A 9,875-nucleotide genomic window follows, 5' to 3' on the forward strand; every position below is an offset into this window, starting at 1 on the left:
TGCGGACAATCACTCCAAGATCCCACTTTTCCTCCACACCCCATTTATTTTCTTGCCTTGTTTTCCTTCCTTCAATACGTTATCTTGGACTGGCAGGTACCATAACAAGTATTGGCAGGTACTGTAACAACATTTTAAAAACATTTGCAGAGGTACATGGATGGTCGGGGTTTGGAGGGATATGGGCCAAATGTGGGCAGCTGGGATTAGTGTAGATAGAACATAAAACAGTACAGCACAGGAACGGGCCCTTTGGCCCACAATGTTTGTGCTGAACATGATGCCGAGGAACTGATCTCATCTGCCTGCAAATGTTCCACATCCTATTCCACAATCTATTCACTGCATTTTCATCTGCATATCCAAAAACCTCAAACGCCATGATCGTATTTGCCTCCACCACCAGGTTCCACGACCCTTTCTGTAAAAAAAACCTTGTTCTGCACATCTCCATTACATGTGCCCCCCTCTCAACTTATAGCTCTGCCCTCTAGTGTTGGACATTTCCATCCTGGGGAAAAAGGTTCTGACTATCTTCCCTATCAATGTCTCTCATAATTTTATATATTTCTATCAAGTCTCCCCTCAACCTCTTACATTCCAGAGAAAGCAATCCAAGACTATCCCTGTAGCTGAAACCCTTTTATACAGGCAGCATTCTGGTAAACTTCCTCAGTACTATTTCCAAAGCCTTCACATCTTTCCTGTAATGGGGTGACCAGAACTGCACACAATATTCCAAATAATAGATGGGACATATTGTTCAGCATGGAAAAGTTAAGCTGAAGGGCCCGTTTCTATAATTCTGTATAATTCTATGACTCTGGCTGCTCCTGACTGAATTCCATTTGTTACTTTTGTATTCACCTGACAAATTCATTACTGGAAACGCAAGAGATTGTCGAAGCCAAAATCTTGAGCAAAAAATAAACTGCAGGAGGAACTCAGTGGGTCAGGCAGCATCAGTAGAAGGGAATGGACAGACGACTTATCGGGTCTGCACCCTTCTTCGTACTGTTATATTTATAGTCTTACCTACAATCCCTTTCAGTCGTTCAGAACAGAAATGGGGAGAAATGACCACCCACAGACTGCTGACCTTTAGGGATTCTACATCTAAGGTGGTTGGAGGATTGGGTATTGTATATTTTAAAGATGGAAATCCATTGATTTTAGTTTGTGAATCACGTGATATCTGACGTGAAACAAAAGATCAGCTTTGATCTCACTGAATGTTAGAGTAAGCGTGAAATGCCATGTAACTTGATCCAACTTCTTCCTGTTTTTCTCAGCAAGTTTCCAATCTTCTGCATCACGACAGCAAGTGGTGCTGAGGTAACAGATCACGCATGGACTCATTGAATGACAACAGAACCAGTGTTCGGAATGCTTCTGTTTCTACACGGCACGGTGGCACAGCAGTAAAGTTGCTGCCTTACAGCGCATGCGGCGCTGGAGTCCCGGGTATGATCCTGATTACGGGTGCTGTCTGTACTGAGTTTGTACATTCTCCCCGTGACCGCGTGGGTTTTCTCAGAGATCTTCGGTTTCCTCCCACACTTCAAAGACATACAGGTTTGTAGGTCGACACAAAATGCTGGAGTAACTCCGCAGGACAGGCAGCATCTCTGGAGAGAAGGAATCTCCAGAGATGCTGTCTGTACCGCTGAGTTACTCCAGCATTTTGTGTCTACCTCCGATTTAAACCAGCAACTGTAGTTCTTTCTTACAGGTTTGTAGATTAATTGGCTTGGTATAAGTGTAAATTTGTCCCTAGTGTGTGTAGGGTAGGGTTAATGAGCGGGGATCATTGGTCGCTGCGGACTCGATGCGCCGAAGGGCCTGTTTCGTACAGTGTTCTCCATTGGTGGGAGTAATTTGGAAGAAAAGGAGGTCCCATTTCGAGTTGCTGAGGGGTGGGAAGTGCTGTTGATGAGAATGATAGAGGACATTGCAATGAGTGAGAAGATGGGATCACACATGTCGAGTTCCTTTCGGTGATGTAACCTATTGCTGAGAATGTATTTAGGAGATTGGAGCAAATGACCCAGAAATAGGATGGGACCTTTTAAAGATATGATATATTCAATAGAAATTACTTGGAGTGTTAACCAAGAAATGAATAGTTTGAGCAGTTTTCTCGATCTCTTTGATGAATCTCCTGCCATTGTAAAGTGAGAACCAGGGAAGTCTGTTGATAATGGAGCAAGCGGATTTAAAATGCCTTAAAATGAAGAGGCTTAGCCTCATGCTGGAAAGCCTAAGTATCATTCAAGCAAAAACTGATATGTTCCAAGCAACATGCAAGTCATTTAAATTCAACAACAATCTTCAGTAACAGAATTAACCACCTTGCATGGTATTCAAATGCACTACCATTACCAATGCCCCATTATCAAGTCATGGGGATCACCATTGATTAAAGAGCAAAACTTGACCAGCCACATAATTACTGTGATTATGTGAACAGCTCCGAAGCCGAATATCCTGTGATGATGAATCATTTGCCAAATCTGGAAATCTTTTCCACCAGCAAAACAGATTGTCAGGAGTGGAATAGTGTACTCTTCAATCATCTGGGTGGCTAAAGGCCACAGCCATCCAGAACAAAGCTGCCATGAAAGTTGGATTTAATTCACTGACCTATGCATCAATATCTTTTAACTGTGATAGTAATACATCAATCTGCTGAGGTTTCTTCACGAGCACACTCCAAAACTCTTATTTCTAAAAGGTCAAAGATACCAGGGACATGTAAACAGTAATACTTGCACAATCTATTGCCTGTTATACACTTTCCTTCCTTGGAAATATAGTGCTATTCTTTCAGTGTTTTCAGATCAAAATTCGGCACAAGAGCACTGAAGAAGTCACTTAAGCATGTTTAACTGTCATAGGTACCAACAAGGGAACAATCAAATTCTTACCTGCAACAGCATAACAGATCTGTAAACACAAGAAATGTAGGTGATATGTAATCAAACATTCAATACATTGATAACCACTATAATAGTGCAAAAAAGCCCAAAGTCCTTATTGCAACCAAAGACAAAGACAATTCATTGGTTAGTGTGTAGTGTTCAGGAGCCTGGTGTTTTTTGGGGGGAAAGCTATCCTTGAACCTGGTTTTGACTCCTATACCTTCCTCCCAATGGTAGGAATGACATGGGAGCATAGTCAAGGTGATGTGGGGTTTTGATGCTGGCTGCCTTTTTAAGGCAGCGCCTCCTATAGATCCCTTCAGTGGTGGGGAGATCAGTACCTATGATGCACCAAGCAGTGTCCACCACATTTTGTATGCTCCTTCGTTCCCTGGGCGATCAAAGTTCAGAGAACAGGAACTGCTCTTCACAGAAATAACTATTTCCAGAGAGAAGACAAACACCACAAGGGCAAGTGGGATATGAAATAAACTAACCAGGCCAATGACACCTACATTCTGTAAATACATTAAAACAATGGAAGATCCTAATAATGCATCAGGAAGTGGTATGGTTCAATTGTTAGAGTGATTTAGGTTTTGGCAGTAATACAGGCAATATGAACTCGTACTAGTGTGAATGTGTAAGGATGATCTGGTACTCATGTTGGGATTTCTATATACTGCCGGTTCTTTTTGTTCTATTTGTGAATAAACCTGCTTGACAAGTTGCAGTGTCTAAAGTAAATATGATCTGTCTTATGAAGCAATAAAAGGTTAAATACCATGAGCAATAAATTCATTTGGCTTGCTAAAATGGTCCCCACCCACAAGCTATTTTCCGTTTTGATGGATGATACCTATTGAGAGAATATGGGAGTAAACCACATATTTTAGGTGCTGTTCATGTAATTATGGAAAACAGTTAGACTCATGGGTTGCAAGTTAAAATAAATCTCTTAGCCTGGAATGGGCCAAGAATGGAAGCAAAACTTTAAAAATAAATCATTCTTGGAATGTGGGTGTTGCTTGTTAATCTTACATTTCACCTTCTGTATTTCTTGAATATCAAGTGATTCAGCAGGTGACCAACACCAGCTCGATTGATGACTTTTGAGGGAAATTATGGTCAGGAGGCACTGAAGCTCAATGAGGCATGAGCAGCAGAATTCCTTTCCTGAAGGTTGTTACTTAAATCGGGTTCAATGACAATAGATCACTGCGGTCATTTATAATCATACTAGCTTTTAATTTCCAAATTTAAAAAATATATAATGTTTAATCTATTAAACATTGTTATCACCATAATTTTAGGAAATGGCTGCCTATAATGAAAGGCTTCTCCTGCAGGGCTCTGGTAAGACCACATCTGGAGTATTGTGCCCAGTTTTGGTCTCCTAATTTGAGGAAGGACATCCTTGTGATTGAGGCAGTGCAGCGTAGGTTCACGAGATTGATCCCTGGGATGGCGGGACTGTCATATGAGGAAAAATTGAAAAGACTAAGCTTGTATTCACTGGAGTTTAGAAGGATAAGGGGTTATCTTATAGAAACATATAAAATTATAAAAGGACTGGACAAGCTAGATGCAGGAAATTTTTTCCCAATGTTGGGCAAGTCCAGAACCAGGGGCCACAGTCTTAGAATAAAGGGGAGGCCATTTAAGACCGAGGTGAGAAAAAAACTTTTTCACCCAGAGAGTTGTGAATTTGTGGAATTCCCTGCCACAGAGGGCAGTGGAGGCAAAATCATTGGATGGATTTAAGAGCGTTAGATAGAGCTCTAGGGGCTAGTGGAATCAAGGGATATGGGGAGAAAGCAGGTACGGGCTATTGATTGGGGACGATCAGCCATGATCACAATGAATGGCGGTGCTGGCTCAAAGGGCCGAATGGCCTCCTCCTGCACCTATTTTCTATGTTGCTAAGTCCTCTATTCAAGAGATCGCAAAATATATTATAAGATTGGATAAGGTAGATCCTCAATGTGAGAATGCTTCATTGCATCTACAGCCTCTGCTTTCACCTCCATTCATACCTTGACATCTTCTCTTGTGCACGTACGCACACACTGTTCTTTTCTTCCTTCTCTTCCCCATGCCATGTTCAGGTTGCTCTGCCGTCTCTCTCACTTCTCTCTATCCACTAACTCAGAACAGAGACAAAAAAAATGCAGACGCTGGAATCTTGAGCAAAAAAAGTGCTGGAGGAACTTAACTAGTCAGGCTGCATCTATCCTAACCACCAGTCACATCATCTCAACCCCACCCCTCTCCACTTTCTGCAGAGACTGCTCCCTGTGCAACTACATGGTTCAATCATCCCTTCCCACCAAACCACCTTCTCCCCGGGTACTTTTGCCTGCAACCACAGTAGATGTAACACCTACACCTTCTCCCTCACTTCCATCCAGGGACCCCAGCACTTCTTCCAGGTGAGACAGAGGTTCACATGCACCTCCAATAACCGCATCTACTGCCTCTGGTGTTCCCGATGCCCTGCTTTAAATCGGAAAGTGGGACACGGGGAACACTTGCACTCGGTCTATCAAGGCCTCCTGGATATCCCAGTTGCTAAGCATTTTAACTCCCCTTCCCATACTGACCTTTCTGTCCTGGGCTTCCTCCATTGCCAGAATGAGTGCCCTCCATAGGATTCCTTCCTCTGGTGTCACAATTTGGAACTCTTCCGTCCTTATCCCACAGCTTTTGTCTTTTCATCTCTGGCTTTTCTCTAACCATCTGCATATCAAACCCATTACCCCCCTCAACTGTACCCACTATTACTTGCCAGGCCTTGTCTTGCCCCAGCTTTCTTACCGTCCCATCTCAATCAGTCTGAAGAAGGGTCCCGACCCAAAACGTCACTTAACCATGTTCTCCAGAGATGCTGCCTGACCCCTTGAGTTACTTTGGGTCGTTTTTGTAGCATGGATGAATTGGCATGCTAACCAAGTTATCTAACTAAGCTAGTCCCACTAGCCTGTTCCTGGTCCACATCCCTTCAAACCTTTTTTACCTTGCACCCGTCTAACTATATTTTAAATGTTGTAATTGTATCCACCTCTTCCTTTCTACCATTTCCTTTGGCAGTTTGTTCCAAAAACTGTTCCAGAAACTGGTCCCCCCCTCGTGTCCCCTATAAATCTTTCCCTCTTCACCTTAAAAGTATGGCTTCATTTTAGACATCACATTCCTGGAGAAGACTGTGACCAGCTTATCTCTGCTGCTTTTGATGTTATAAATCTTTAAGGTCATCCTTCTGCCTCCCATGCTCCACAGGAGAAAAGATCCAGCCTCTCATAACCCGAACCTTTCAGTAACGTCCTCATAAATCTTTTTTTTTTAGTTTGGTTTAATAACATCATGCCTATACAGTGCCCTCCGTAATGTTTGGGACAAAGACCCATCATTTATTTATTTGCCTCTATACTCCACAATGTGAGATTTGTAATAGAAAAAAAATCAGTAACGTGGTTAAAGTGCACATTGTCAAATTTTAATAAAGGCCATTTTTATACATTTAGTTTTCATCATGTAGAAACTACAGTAGTGTTTATACATTTAAATGAAAGTAGTCATGTTTAGTATTTTGTTTGAAGTCTGTGATTCATGGACATCCCTAGTTGCTGGGTGTCTTCTCTGGTGATACTCTGCCAGTCCTGTATTGCAGCCATCTTTAGCTTATGCTTGTTTTGGGGGCTAGTCCCCTTCAGTTTTCTCTTCAGCATATAAAAGGCATGCTCAATTGGGTTCAGATCGGGTGATTGACTTGGCCACTCAAGAATTGACCATTTATTAGCTTTCAAAAACTCCTTTGTATGTTTGGGATCATTGTCTTGCTGTAGAATTAACTGCCAGCCAATGAGTTTTGAGGCATTTGTTTGAACTTGAACAGATAGGATGTGTCTACACACTTTAGAATTCATTATACTACTACCATCAGTTGTATCATCAATGAAGATAAGTGAGCCAGTATCTTCAGCAGCGATACATGCCCAGGCCATAACACCCCACCACCATGTTTCACAGATGAGGTGGTAGGCTTTGGAACTTGGTCAGTTCTTTCTCTCCTTCATACTTTGCTCTTGCCATCACTCTGATCTAAGTTAATCTTCATCTCATCTGTCCACAAGACCTTTTTTCAGAACTGTGGTTGCTCTTTTCTCTTCTTGGCAAACTGTAACCCGGCCATCCTATTTATGCGGCTAAGCAGTGGTTTATATCTTGCATGTAGCCTCTATTTCTGTTCATGAAGTCTTCTGCGGACAGTGGTCATTGACAAACCCACAACCGACTCCTGAAGAGTGTTTCTGATCTGTCGGACAGGTGTTTGGGGGTGTTCCTTTATTATAGAGAGAATTCTTCTGTCATCAGCTATGGAGGTCTTCCGTGGCCTGCCAGTCCCTTTGTGATTAGTAAGCTCACCAGTGCTCTTTCTTCTTAATGATGTTCCAAACAGTTGATTTTGGTAAGCCTAAGGTTGGCAGTTTTATTCTTGTTTCTCAGTCTCATAATGGCTTCTTTGACTTTCATCGGCACAACTTTGGTCCTCATGTTGATAAACAGCAATAAAAGTTTCCAAAGGTGATGGAATGAATGTAGGACAGACTAGATGCTGAGAGCTCTCTTATACCTGCATTAAGGAGGCAATTAAACACACCTGAGCAATTAAACACCTGTGAAGCCATGTGTCCCAAACATTATGGTGCCCTGAAATTGGGGGGGGGGGACCATGTATAAACACAGCTGTAATTTCTACATGGTGAAACCAAAATGTATAAGAATACCCTTTAATAAAATCTGACAATTTGCACTTTAACCACATGTGATTTATTTAATTTAATTACAAATCTCAAATTGTGGAGTACATAGCCAAATAAATAAATGATGGGTCTTTGTCCCAAACATTATGGAGGGCACTGTATATGATATAACTTGGCTTCCTCTATTCCCACCAACATAGAAGACAGTTGAGGTATCAAGAAAATGCAAAAGTGCAATGGCTACAACATTGGCTAAACGACCAGACCATAGTCGAGAAGACAAGTTCTTTTGAATTAATTGCGCCTCTAGCTTAGCTTTTCAAATAGTTACAACACTGACATCTACCCATCCATGTGGAAGATATGGAGACGAATGGCAGATGTTGGAATCTTGAGCAAAACACTAAGTGCTAGAGGTACTCGGTGAGTCAGGCGGCATCTGTGAAGAGAATAGACAAGCGATGTTTTGGGTCAGGACCCTTCTTCAGACTGAGTTCCACCAGCACTTTGTGAATGTGGAAGATATGTTTTCACAAATCCAATCTGGCTAATTACTGTGTTCTCAGTCTATCTCAATCATCAGCCAAGTGGGGTGGGAGATTGCAACCTTCACGTGGTCCACCCTGTTCCGACTAATGCAACCAACCCGACGTGCACGAACAAGGTCAAATAGAACAAGTGGACCTACAACTTTAGGCTGTGCATGCCATACGCAAGAGGAAGATCAGCCAAGTGATGGAAGGTGTAGACGACCATGCCATCAACTGGCCATCCTTAAGGGTCAAGGATGTTTAAAGTGTGAATGGGTCAGTAGTTTGAGGGATAATATGCTTTCTTTACACTGTAGTTGTACAGGTTCAGAACAAAGGGACTTGATGTACTCATTGCTATTCTAAGTGTTTCTTCTCTACTAGTAATGGTCAGGGATACTCACGCGAGAGAATCTTTTGGAGTTACTCAGTCTAATTTAAATAAAATAAAACAGGAGCAAAAGTTTTAAATTGGAGGGAGCCTAATTTTATTTGGCCGAGATATGATTTAACAAAAGTGCATTAGAAAGAGCTATTTGGAAGTTATCTTTGGAGGTCCATCTGTATTGATGTCTTGCTTCTACTCCGGTAATCGATGAGCCTATGTGTGAACCAACATGCTCTTACCCCAGATTCAGCAGAAGATACCTGATGAGGCAGGTGAGTGGATACATTGCTCCTTCTGCTATTTACACAAGGCTTCTGTGTTCTTCCAAGGCATATGTATGAGGTTCTCAACAGCATCCCGACTCCTGCTCCTCCAGCTTGATTGGTTGCTGGCTAGGAATGTCAAGTATCTATCAGGATGTTGCATTTTTCAAAGAGGCTTTAAGCAGTCTTGAACTATTTCCCTTGGCAATCTCTTTCTTTGACAGAGGTTGAAATAGGGTATCTGCTTCAGGGGTTTGGTGTCAGGCATGAGAAGGGCAAGGCCTGCCCAACTGCAATTAGGGCCTTATTGGGTATTGGCTTGTTTATCCTTCACATCTACCCTCGCATGCATCATAAGAATTTTCCATATTTCAATGTCACCTCTCAATCTTTTGCACACAAGAATAGACACCCGTTTCTTTATTCTCTCTTTATATGACAAATCTTCCAGGAATTAATTCCAGGAAACCCAGGAATTAATCTGGTGAATCTTTGCGACTCTTCCTCTTTCACCAGTACATCCTTCCGTAGACCAGATCTGTACATTATATCGCAGATGAACCATCAGAAGAGTCCTTTATAATTGGAGCAAGGTGGCTTTAGTCTCAAACAAAAATCCTCTTGTAAATAAAGAAAACATATATTTTACAACATCTGTTAACTTTCAATGACTTGTGTAAAATACTAACCAGAACCTTGAACTGTTTTGTAATTTAAAAAATATATACCCTTCTATTTTCCTATCAAAAAGACCAAATTTTTCCCCACTGCACTCCTTCAGACTTATCATTGCCCATGCTTTAAATCAGATTTGTATCCCCTTAAATCACTTTGCATCATTTTCACAGCCACACAGTCATTCAGCTTTGGATCAGCCTTTCCTACACAAGAGTACTGTGGAAGCTTCATTGCTGAATTGGTACACGAGCTTCCCCCACCCAAATCATTGATTGAGATTTGAATGGTTAGGGAGCCAGTACTGATCCCAACAGAACCCTTTTTTATCACTC

The sequence above is a fragment of the Leucoraja erinacea genome, chromosome 19 (genome assembly GCF_028641065.1).
Source record: "Leucoraja erinacea ecotype New England chromosome 19, Leri_hhj_1, whole genome shotgun sequence".
In the NCBI taxonomy this organism is placed as follows: domain Eukaryota; kingdom Metazoa; phylum Chordata; class Chondrichthyes; order Rajiformes; family Rajidae; genus Leucoraja; species Leucoraja erinaceus.